The sequence below is a fragment of the Dasypus novemcinctus genome, chromosome 5 (assembly GCF_030445035.2).
Source record: "Dasypus novemcinctus isolate mDasNov1 chromosome 5, mDasNov1.1.hap2, whole genome shotgun sequence".
Taxonomy (NCBI): Eukaryota; Metazoa; Chordata; class Mammalia; order Cingulata; family Dasypodidae; genus Dasypus; species Dasypus novemcinctus.
In genome coordinates this window covers 69,676,573-69,689,439 of record NC_080677.1, presented here as the reverse complement: position 1 = coordinate 69,689,439, position 12,867 = coordinate 69,676,573, and the positions used below count along the sequence as shown (strand labels likewise).

The window sequence follows — 12,867 nt, the reverse complement described above, 5'->3', positions numbered from 1 at the left end:
ATGGAATTTGGTACTTAAAAATAGAGTATTATGGTAACAAAAATATAAATCATATTGTGTTGACTCTGGGACAAAGCAGTGAGTGGTAAGAAAAGTTTTATTAAAGGCTGGAGAGATGGTGATTGATATAATGCAGTGGAGAAACTTTTGGAAAACTGTAACTACAATGACTTGGAAAGCAGGTATTGTTCTAAATGAGCTATGGCTTTCAGTTACTGCCATGACTTCATGGTTAGTGGCTAGTTTGTAAGCAGGGTGAAAGGGAATAAAGAGAATCTGGAAATTACGGGCCTTGCAATATTGAAAGACGCAACTCTTTATCTCCAATAAGTAACTATTAGTAAACAAAAGAAAGTCCTGGAAAGCTCCGAGTCTCAATTATGGTTATAACTCAGCCTTTTTGCAAAAAGCAAATCAGGGGGTAGTTATCACTGTCTTTTTTGAAGCCTCTGAATAGATAAAGGTAATAGCCAGTAAAAACTCTAACAAATGGCTCAGAGAAAATAGAATAAATAAGTGTGAGGGTCTTTCAGAACCTACTAAGCTCAAGGCACCTACATTTGAGTTTAGAGAGAATGGTGGGTGTGGGAGTTGGTATGTGGTTATGGATAAAATAAAATTCTGTTAACAAAAAGGCCATTATGTTTTGAGAAAGTTGTACTGCCAAATGAGACATCTACCTGGATGATTGTTCAAGATTTAAAATAATCTTTGGGCCTACCAAAATTTACTGGCAGAAAAAACAAGCTAAAAAGTTGCTCGATCAGAAAAAGTTATATTCTCTAGTGCCGTCTTCAGATAATGCCAAGGTGGGAGGGTGATGCGAAAGAAAGACTTGGTAGAGAAGGAGCTCAGAGCCACAGACAACAATAGATTTAAGAAATTACTTTCAGGCAGTAGAAGCCCTGTAAAATCAAGGAACATTCCCCATAACCAGAAAAAGGGTCCTGTAGTTACTTGCCTACTATTATTTTCAAATTTGCTATGATCTACACAGTGACTGCTGTGTGTCTCATTTCTTTCTCTTTCTGAATAAAACTATCCTGTTGTTGCTTCCCCATTGTACACTAGAAGTGTATATATGTGTGTGTCTAGGCGTGGGGTAGGGGAAAAGGAGAGAAAATAAATGGTCTTTTCAATTCCTAGTTCTCCATAATGTTCTAGAATTTGAGTCTGATGATGCAATTTGATAGGAATTCTGTGTTAAAGACAAAAGTAAATACTGGTGACCAGACTGGGTCACTTCCTGCTGGGTGCCATTGACGTTATAATTAGTCACATGCCTTTCTTTGATCACTGACACATGACTGCATGTGGCATGTGTCATATCTGAGCAGAAGCTTGAAGAGCCAGTCATCATTCTTTTCTTTCTGCCATGTCTCATACAGGAGCCACTTCTTCACTTTGGAATGATGGGCAGAGTCTAATCTGTCTCAAGATGGATATGTAACATGTGCAAGGTATAAACTTTGTTTTCATACATCACTAGATATTGAGATCATTTGTTATCACAGTACATCTTAGTCTAGCCTCACTGATTGTACAAAGTGGTCAAAAGTACACAAAAGAAAAAGGTATAAAAAAACCCAGCATGTCAGAAATGATAGTGATTTTTGCTCAGTTATGTAACACGTGCTTTAAACAGGATTCTTTTTTTGCCCTGTTGCCTAAGCACAAGAGGGATTCCGGGAATCTGCAGTCAAGACTTAGCCATTTTTATGACTGAAAAACTAGCTTTCCTTGAATTTGAAAGGGAGAAAAGAATTTACAAATCTGTTAGAGAAAATAGTTTGATTTCTTTTAAATCCAAAATAGATTCAACATAGTACTATAGAATTGTGAAGACTAAATAAATGACAATTAACTGAAAATAATACTATCTGATGTTTTCTATGAATAATCTTCAATTAACTGTTCTAGGTGGTAGGATTAGATACAACATATATATAATACACAAAGACAATTAGACTGCTGCAGACTTGAAATGTTGTTCTCCAAATTATTTTTAACTTTTGAAAATCTTGGTTTTATTAACGACGCCAACGTTCTAGGTAGACCCAAGTCCCATAGAGAAAAGAATCCAGCAAATGGAAGTCTACATGCTTTCGGTGTCTCCTCAGATGATTGGTACAATAACAAGAGATATTTTGAACTCTATTTTTAAAATACCAGTTAGGTTTATTAAATTATGAAATCATAGAATAGGAATGAATAATGGAAATCATCTAAATTGTCTTTGTTAATAGCAGCCTTATAATAGACTTTCTCCTTCTTAAACAATTGTGCACTCTTTGGTGACTCAAGCCAAAGGGAATCCTCTCACATGTCAGCCTCTCTCAATAATACAAAAACCTCTCTCAATAATACAAAAACCATGAAAAGTGACAAATACAGTTAGGTACATATTCTTGTCCAAAATGATTAAATACCCCCTGGCATTTAACTTTTTTTAGTAATTTTGCATTACTAATTTTTCCCTTTCATTTTGATAATTTTGGGTCTTTTCCTTTAAATTTCTTCCTTTTGTTATTTAAAAGTGCTCCCTGTTTTCTAATTAGTTTTTTGTTACCATCTTCTAATTTTCTTTCTTTTAATTTGAGAAAGGTTAACTAAGATAAAAGTATTAAAATTAAAAAGAACACTGCCCTAAATTATAGGTACAATACTTAACACTCAGCATCACTATAACCAAATTAAAACCAATGATATGAAGAGCTATTTAGCTATTTGGTGATAAATCAGTTTATATCTTCATATAATAAAAATTTAAATCATTAAACTGTGTAAAAGACTTTTCTCACAACACAGAGAACTCAGCCACAAACATAAAAAAAAAAAAATCCACAAATCTACTAATGTACAAAAATCCCCTCCTTTGTTTTTTGCATCATTCAGAATATATTACCACCAAATCAGCCAGTAATAAGGTAAGGTAGGTGATAAAAGTCCATATGTTAAAAGCATGCCTGAGAACAGAGAGAGAGAGAGAGAAAGTTACCATTTAGGAACTCCTATGCGCCTTCTTCCTATTACTTCTGATGGTTTTTTTTTTTAAAGCAGTTTTAATCTTCCAAAATTATATTCTTTTACTTTATTTTACAAATGTAATTCAGGAGCCGAAATGTCTTCCAAAACTGCTGTTGGTCAAATAAAATAAAGGGCAAGTAGAGGTGGTGGGGTGCCCACAATCAAGCTGATTAAACTCTGCAGGATCTGCAGTGTGTCAAAAACCTTTTTGCTGCCTCACATTTTCTAAAAATGGAAAAGGTGAAGCTTTCACAAGTAGCGAGCTCCAAATAAACCAGTACGCCCAGCACAAAGCTCGTGATACCAGCATTTTTTTCCCCTTCACATTAGGAAATTCTACTATTAGCCAGTACCCATCATCCTAATAGGACACTTCTCCATATTAATGTGAATTCAGCTTATGGACCCTAAAAATTCTTTCCATCCCTCGGGCTACATTTGTTCCAAAGAAGCATTAGTCACATGTAGCCATGAGGGACTTTCATATAAAACTCACGGAAGAAAATAAATAGTTTCTTCCTTGGAAGGGAAAGAGACAAAACAAAACTGGGTCACTCATGGTGATTGTTAATACAGTAAACCTAAGGATGCATCTTTACTTTTTCCTCTTCATTTCAGTTCCATGATTTTACCCTGTGATTTTCTAGAGATAAAAGGTTTGTATATAGAAAATTAAATAAATATGGGCAATAAATATGGAAAATTAAATATGGAATATATAATAGTTATCCACAATGTTACATAGTCAGTGACAGCATACTTGATCACAATTGGTTAATTTTTTTTGTGTGTTTTTTTTGTATTGAGCTTTATCATAGGATTGTCTCTTTTTAACATATATTTTAATAAAATTGCTTCTTAAACATATATTGCTATTGTTTTCAACTTAAAATATAAAATACAAATATATATATTCTTTTACTTTAGGGCTATTATTCTTTATTTTTCCTGGCATCTGCTTTTTCTACTTGAAAATTAATTCACAATGCATTTCACATTCACTATACTTGACTATTCCTTGTCTCAACATATTTCATCAGTCATTATGGTTGCTGAGTTGCCAATAAATTATTTAACTGAAATAAATTTTCTGGTGGGCAGCATTTCTTAGAACAAATTCTGTGAAAATTCAACTATTTCAGAATGTCTTAAAATTGCAAAATGGTATTAAAAATATCTGGTTTGTAAATAAGCTTTGAAATAAATACGATTCTACAAAATGTATGTTCCTCAGAAGTCAATAGGTTTAGAAACATTTGCTACATTTTTCCATGTTAAAAGAAACATAGCATGAATGATGAAATAAGGAAAATGAGTTATCCATCAAATGGCTTTTAGGTCATATGTGAACATCAGTTTCTTCATCCATCAAAATGAGTAAAAATGAGTAATTTTTAGGAATTACGTGTAAAATTGGTATATTTTAAAAATGGTATTTAAAAGTAAATTTTTTTCATATTTTGTTCTCATTTCTTTAGTTATTAACATTAATACCAAATTTATAATAATCAACTAATTGCTAATCAAATGATTTGTAATAATTTTGAATGCAGTTTAAATAAAGAAATCATTAAAACTCAACCTTCTTTGATTTTCATTACTCATATGAATAAATTATTTCTTTTTGAATCCAATAAGATATGTAAAATACAGAAAGTGAGACTGTTAACATAAAACATTTTTCATGTACCATGGCATTGCTGAATTTAGAACATTTTTTATACAGCCACCTATGTATTGTGACTTGAGTGATAAAACACAATCCCACCAGATCCAGATATCATCTAAATCAACTTGCTTGATATCTCACCAGTTGGAAATTATTACTTTACTTTTTGGTATGGTCTTGGAAATGCATTGCTTACATGTATTTATGTAAGTGATTATCATGAATATTACACCATACAATTAAACAAGGATGAATAAACCATTAACCATAATTTCAAGGGATTTATAGTTTCTTAATTTACTTTCATGTTAGTATAGTAATTTACCATGCATCAGTCACCACCACCCAGAGGTAAAGATAACAGAAGCTACTATTACTGGACATTTATTTTAAGCCAAGGACTGTTCAAAGCACTTTACACCGATTGGATACTTAAATTCTAACAACAGTTCAGTGTGTGAGGTATTCTTAGTTCACTTTATAGGTAACAAATTGAGGATGACAAAGCTCAATGCACATAAACAGTGGCAGAACTGGTATAAGATTGTTTGACCTGATTCCAACAACTCGGTTCTTAGTCACGAGGCTCTGTGGCCTTTTACTGTGTTATGATCAGGAGCACTTGGGGGAAAAGGGAAGCTGAAAGGCCAAAGAGAGCACAGTGTACTCAGCCTGTTGGAAATGGTTAAGAATGTTATTAAAATATACAAGTGTGATTTCTTCAGTTTAATTAAGTGGGGGGACAAGCTGGGAGGGATCATCAGATAAACCAGCGGATAGTATCAAGGGTATACTTCACTGTCATACTCATTGACTTAACTAATGAAAAGTGATTCCTAAGAATCCTAAGGCTTCTTACCTTGGGGTTCCCAGACTTCCAGATGGCTGGGATAAAATTCCAGTGGTCTGTAGACTTTGACTGGAATTTTTTAAAAATTTTCACCAATCTCTAACTGAAATTTCTCATTGCCTTTCTTCATGAATATTTGTAACAACCCACAGTAGTATTAGCAATATCTATAACTTTATCACCAGAAGAAATAAGATATTTTCATATCATGTTATACTTCTTACATAAATCTTAGCATACCATTTATACTTAACACTTCTTTAAAAGTGTGATATTACTACATGTTCCATTAAATCATATTATTGCATGCATTAATAAAAACACACTTATATTCCTGTCACAAATTTGTCCTTTTCATATTTTCATAGCTGTTTTCTCTATAATTATTTTTCTTTGTAATACTATGTATTTAATTTTGTGAATTTAATATATCATTCTAGGAAGGGGTCCATAGACTTCTGAAAAGGGTTAAGAACACTAACAGGGCTACTCAACTCGAGAGCCCAGTTGGCCGCAATGACATCAGTTTAGCTACGTGTCTGTTTCAATGCTGATGCCATCCCTAATTCTGTTCTGTCTTGTGTCCTGGACCTGCTTTTATTATGAGTATGGAATCACTGATGTTCCCGACCACATATCAGGACCACATGGTAACTGGAATTATACGATGGCCCTTACAATGCTTGACAGAGTAAGTGCATACATATCCCTTGCTCCTGTAAGAAAGTGACGTCTTGTCTCTGGGTGTTATGAATTGTTAGCTTTCTTGTCCATCTTATACTGATCTTTCCATCTGCAAACTTTGTTCTTCCTCTGTCAGCATTCAACTGAATATGCTCCTTCCAGGACACTAAAATAGTTGCTGAGTTTTAAAAAGAATTTCTCCCAATCAGAATTTCTAAAATTATATTAAACAAATAAATCTAAGAAGTTATTTCCTATCTCTAGAAAATTTGTTAATTTCATAATGTTAGCATCAGCTACTCACATTACTGACTGCATTACTTGGATATGTGAGTTCATTTATAAAAATGACCAATAGAATTCCATTTGCAAACCTAAATAGTATCTTTCTTAAATTACTTTCTCTGTGGCATATTTTACAAGTAAAATAGTTATGGGTTTTCTGCATGTGTGTCATATTTCACAATAGAAATGCAAATTAAGTATGATTAATTGAAAGTGTGATTATACAGGATGAGGTATTGTGTTGTAATGAGAAAACAGGGAATTTGAAATCAGACACATTCTCCAATTCACTAACCGTGTTGCCCTAGCACCGGTTACTTAAACTCTCTGTGCCTCAATTTCTTCTGGAAAATGAGTATTATTATAATTACCATTTGGGATTGTTATGAAGGTTAGATGGAAATGTCAGTCCCACATGTGTACTGAACGCACAGGGGTTATTAAAATTGGTACATTATGTAATGTTAGTCAAATAACTATTTAGCTGAATTTTATTCTTCATTAGAGCTCTTATTTGATAATAACAATTGTGACTGCAATTATATTTTCTTAAATTTGAGTTTACCTGCAGAAGGCAAAGTGGTTCGAATATAGTCTATAGAAGCAAAAAGAGTATTGGGGCCAATCCAAATGGATAATCCTAATCTCATTGCATCATCTTCATTTCTCCACTATGGTGATTCTAACCATATCACCACATATTAAAATCACCAAATATTTATAACAAATTAAAGAACTCTTTTAGGTTATGTTTTTCATGCATTATATTTACATGATTTCTGAAACAAAATGGGATTTAATTATCACGAAAAATAAAATGTTAGGACACTACTTGATAAATGCGTTTTAGAGACTGAAAATAACAAAGCACCATCTCTCCCCACAATATAATTCAACAATAATAATAAGATAGCAACGTTTAAGACACACCACATGATCTGGGATTGACTGCCTGGGTTCAAATGATCACTCTGCAAGTAACTTGTGGGATCTTAATGTAATCATTTGTAAAACAAGGATAGTAGTACTACCTATGTCATAATGTTATGAGATAAAATGAGTTACTACTTTAGAACAAAGGCCTAGCAAAAGTAAACTCTCAATAAAATTTCCATTATCTTCATTATGACTTTATTATTTATTTATTTATTTATTTCTCTCCCCCACCCCCCACCCTGGTTGTCTGTTCTCTGTGTCTATTTGCTGCTGTCATCTTTGTCCGCTTCCATTGTTGTCAGTGGCACAGGAATTTGTGTTTCTTTTTGTTGCATGGTCTTGTTGTGTCAGCTCTCCGTGTGTGCGGCACCATTCCTGGGCAGGCTGCACTTTCTTTTGCGCTGGGCGGCTCTCCTACGGGCGCACTCCTTGCGCGTGGGGCTCCCCTACGCGGGGGACAGCCCTGCGTTGCAGGGCACTCCTTGCGCGCATCAGCACTGCACATGGGCCAGCTCCACACGGGTCAAGAAGGCCCGAGGTTTGAACCATGGACCTCCTATGTGGTAGACAGATGCCCTAACCACTGGGCCAAGTCCACTGCCCATCATGATTTTTATTGTAACTAAATTCAAGGAAAACATATACACATTTTAAGACATATTAAAAAATACTTTGAGGATTAAAAAAAAAAAAGGAATATCACCTCAGTCACATTTAAATCTAGTCAAGGCTTTCTGAAGACATTTGCATGTGGTAAGAGGATAATTCATTTCTGCTACTAAGGCAGAGCAGTGTGGAACAGCTATGAGTATAACCACGAAACCACACAGCCCAGACTGGGAACCTGATTCAACAATCTCAATGGGTGGCCTTTGTCAAATAACAATTTTAGCCTTAGTTTCTCCACCTGTAAAATGAAAGTAATAAATAGTATTCTACTTGTTAGGCTGTAATAAAAATTAAATGTAGTCGTCACATACTGAATGTGATTAAACACATAAAAACTCTCCATAATATTAGCAACAAATCTAACTCTATTCCTTTAAAATGATCTCTGAAGATCAATGTGGTGGTTTGAAATGGGAAGAACCCCTAGAAAAACATGTGCTCATATCAAATCCATTCCTGTGGTTTTAAACCCATTATAAGTAGAACTCTTTGATGATCTTACTTCAGTTAAGGTATTACCTGCCTCATTGAGCTTGGGTCTTAATCCTCTTTCAGGAGTCTTTCATAAATGGAATGAATACACAGAGAAAAAAAAAATCCATGGAAGCAAGAAGCTGAAAACAATGAAAGCAGGAACCAGGAGGCAAACAGAGTGACTAGCAGACACCGATATGTGCCTTGCCATGTGGCAGAGGACCCGAGGCAGCTGTTTTTGGGAATAAAACATTGTCTTTATATAGGTTTGATTTAAACATTTTCTCAGCCTCAAACCGTGAGCTAATAAATTCCTATTGTTTAAGGCAACCCATTTCATGATATCTGCTCTAAGCATCCTGGGAAATTAAAACAGAGTTTGGTACCAGGAGAGAACAGTGCTGCTACTGCAAACACAAAAATGTGGAAATGGCTTTGGAAATGTAGCGGCTGGAAGAACTGTGAGCTATTCAATAGAAAAGGCTTAGATTATTTTGAAGAGACTGTTGGTAGAACTAAAGTTACTTATTATGAGGCCTTAAAAAGAAATAATAAATGTGTTATTGGAAACTGTAAGAAAGACAATTATGGTGGTTTGAAACAGCATATATCCCAGAAAAGCATGTTCTTAGTTCATCCATTCCTGTTGGTATGGACCCATTGTAAGTAGGATCTTTTGATGAGGTTATTTCAATTAAGGTGTGACCCACCTCATTTAGGGTAGATGTTAATCCTCTTATGGAGTTCTTTATAAAATGGATGAAGAGAGAGAGAAAGCCATGAAAGCAGGAAGCTGAAAGTAATGAAACCTGAAAGAGAAGGGAGAGACCAGCACATGCCACCATATGCCTTAAATATAATAGAAGAGTCAGGATCTGTGGCAGTCTTCAGAAAGAAAGCATTGCTTTGATGATGCCTTGATTTAGACATTTTTCTCTGCCTCAGAATGGTAACCTAATACAGTCCCATGGTTAAAAGCCAAGCCATTTGAAGGTACCTGCTTTCAGCAGCCTAGGAAACTAAGATGCCAACCTTGTTTTAAAGTGGCAAATAACTTAGCAAAATTGCATTCTGATGTCAAATGGAAGGCAGAAATTCAAAGCAATTGAGGAGTTTGGATATTTAGTTGAGGAGATTTCCAAGCTAAATCTGTAAAGTACTACCTGATTTCTCCTTGCACTTTATAGTAAAATGTGAGAGGAAAAGGATAAGCTGACAAGTGAACTCCTGGCCAGAAAGAAACCAGCAATTGATGGTTTGGAAAATTCTGAGTTTCTGGAAAACGAGTCCCTAGAGAGTAGTGGCATGTGAGGATGTAATTGAACAAGGATCCAGTCAACCATTTCAGTGCAAATCAGGTTTGGGGGTGCAGTTATACAGGAAAGACCTATGGAAAGTCCTACTCTGACAGTTTGGACCCTGGTACAGTACATACAAAATGGACACAGGTTTTACAAGATCTGCATGAATAGAACCACTGCCAGCAAGGAACCAAAGGGGCAGAATGAAGGAAAAATCACTTCAAGGGCAAGACCATAAAAGGTGAGGTCTGGACAGAAGATATCTTCTCAGGCCAAAAGAGAGGACCATCCCATATGTGTAGAAAGGGTGCATATGCACTGGTGCTTGGAGAGGGCAGGCCTTCTGTCCCATGGTTCAGGAAGTGTGCTACCACCTCAGATTCCTCAAATTCCCCAGGGATTGTGGAGAGCCTGGCCACTGCCCCAAATCTTGATGAGAGTAGACCCTATGCTCTGGGGATTGCAGAGAGCCTGGCCATGATCCTGATGCTTGAAGAAGCTGGAGCCTTCTTCCTAGTATTTAGGGAGAGCAGGGCCACTGTGCAAGCACTTGGAAGGGTTAGGTTACCACTCTATCAGGCCTGGAGGACAAAACTTCATTCCATAGGTGACTCTCAGACCTTGAAACTAATGGACTATACCCTGCAGGTTTTTGGAATTGTTTGGGACCTATAATCCCTGTATTCCTATCAATTTCTGCCTATGGGTATGGAAATGTATATCTTATGCCTGTCCCTTCACTGTATATCAGAAGCAGGTAACTTGTTCTCTAGATTTCACAGGTCCACAGATAGAGGGTAATTGTGCTTTAGGACTGACCTATCATGAATTTGGTGAGACTTAGTTCTTAGCATTTTTATTGAAATAATTTAAGGCTTTGGGTGTGTTGTGAGGGGAAGAACATATACTGTATATGGAAAGAACATGATGTTGTTTTCAAGTTCAGAGAATGGAGTGTGGTTGTTTGAAGCTGTATAAACCCCAGAAAAACATGATTCTTAAATCTATTCCATTCCTGTGGGTGGAAACTCATTGTAAGTAGGACAATTTGATGAGATTATTTCAGTTAAGGTGTGACCCACCTCACTCAGGATGGGTCTTAATCCTTTTACTGGAGTTCTTTATAAGCGGGATGAATATATATATAGAAAAAACCAGGAGGCAAGAAGCTGAAAGCAACAAAACCACAAAAGAAGGGTGAGACCAGCAGATGCCACCACGTGCCTTGCCATGTAGTAGAGAAGCCAAGGACTTCCAGCAGGTGGTCTTTGGCAAAAAAAGCATGGCCTTGATGATGCCTTGATTTGGACATTTTCTCAGCCCCAAAACTTTAAGCTAATATATCGCCATTGTTCAAGGTGAGCCATTTCTAGGTATTTGCTTTAAGCAGCTTAGGAAACTAAAACAATCAGCTACTGATAAATATTAAACTAATTGTACATTTTTCTCTATACTGTAACATACATGTCAATCAAAGCCATCACTTCTTGAGAGAGTTTGATTTCCTCTCAAAACACACAATTCACTGTGGTATGGTTGCTAAAGTTTGCTAATATTCATTTTAGCAAAGCTCTTAATCTACATGTTCTTTTGGCACTAATCGCTACAGTAATCACACATGCCAACTATGACAGACAGACCACCTTCAACTAAAGCAGAACATAAGTATTATTCCCTTCTTAAAAAGAAAACATTTCTCTGATGAGGAGAAATCATGTCATTTCCTGAGTGGAAGTTCGCAAGGGGGTACTTGCAGCATGTAATGAGCAAAAAAGAGCAAATTTGGAAGAAAAAAAATAGGAAGAACCCTGCAGAAATAGTATAAATGAAAAATACTTCCATGCTTCCATGCTTAATATGATCCCTCTTACAATGAACTATAGTTCTTTAAAAATGGAGAGCTTATTCTCTGATTATATTCTGCCATAAATCATACAGACAGATGTGTGCCTTAGTCACGCATCATGGTTGATTACCATTATTTAAGGTTAATGCAACATAGGCTAAAGATTTTATTTTTAATTCAATATTTAATTTCTTTGGTATTACAGCAGACAAGTAATAGTCCATGAATTTTTCTTTGTTCTAACACAACATCTGCACAATAAAAATTTTTATGTCAAATATTTTCTTTTAAATTACCTTAAAATCATGAATAAGTATACTTATTTTTTCCAGAGTAGTATGTTTTATAATTTTGAAATGTGTTTTAAAACAGCTTATTTAAAACTTTTAATTACCTATTTCTTTTCCTAACTATTTCAAAGAATGGCAAATCAATACAATGTCAAAGTAGGTAAATAAAAATTATCTAGAGAATAAATATTTACCACTATGATGGTTGAACTTACGTACATTCTTGGCACCATGAGTCAAGGATTTTTTAATTACAAGGTATAAGAAGACCTTTTAAATGTTGTTGAGTCATGGCTGCTTGACTTAGGTGGGTGGGATATATCCATAAACAAACTCTATAGGATAATAGCAATCAAACCTTGTTCATTAGAGCTAGTCAGGGCTAGGACATAGATAAGATTAACATGAGATTACTCAATATTTCTTTTTTATAGAGTTCAGATTTGACATTGGTCATGGATATAAAGTTAATACTGAATTGGCTCTGGAATTCAAACCCTTATAGTTATGTGCCAGCTCCAATGAATACACAAAAACAGGATTGTTATAGAGCTAAAAGAGAAGAACATATGGTTGAAACAAAGCAAATGTTGTTTTTGGCTGGTAGATTAATAGTAAGATGATGATTATTTATACTTATACACTGGTAATTATATTTTAACAGTTAAAACAATAGATGATTAAAAATGTAACTTTTAAAACTTTGAAAAGAAAATTCAAAAAATAATTCCCACATTCATTTCCTTAAAAAGACTGAAATTTCCCATGAAGTTTGTCATCTTAAAATCACTCTAGCCTTATGAAAAATAAAGTACATTTTAGGATATATTTAATAA

At 35.0% G+C, this 12,867-nt stretch overlaps 1 protein-coding gene across 2 annotated transcripts in view; it reads right to left on the bottom strand.

Annotated features, from left to right (window-relative positions):
* Positions 1-12,867, bottom strand: part of SEMA3A (semaphorin 3A) — a 505,421-nt gene that overhangs the window by 340,298 nt on the left and 152,256 nt on the right. Inside the window, exon 1 of one of the 2 annotated variants that reach the window (XM_058297094.2) lies at positions 2,999-3,220. The exons of the other annotated variant lie outside the window; for it this stretch is intronic. The gene's annotated coding sequence lies outside the window, so the exon portion shown is untranslated. Of the gene's footprint in view, positions 1-2,998; positions 3,221-12,867 lie in introns of those variants that run through there. 2 annotated transcript variants of the gene reach the window in all.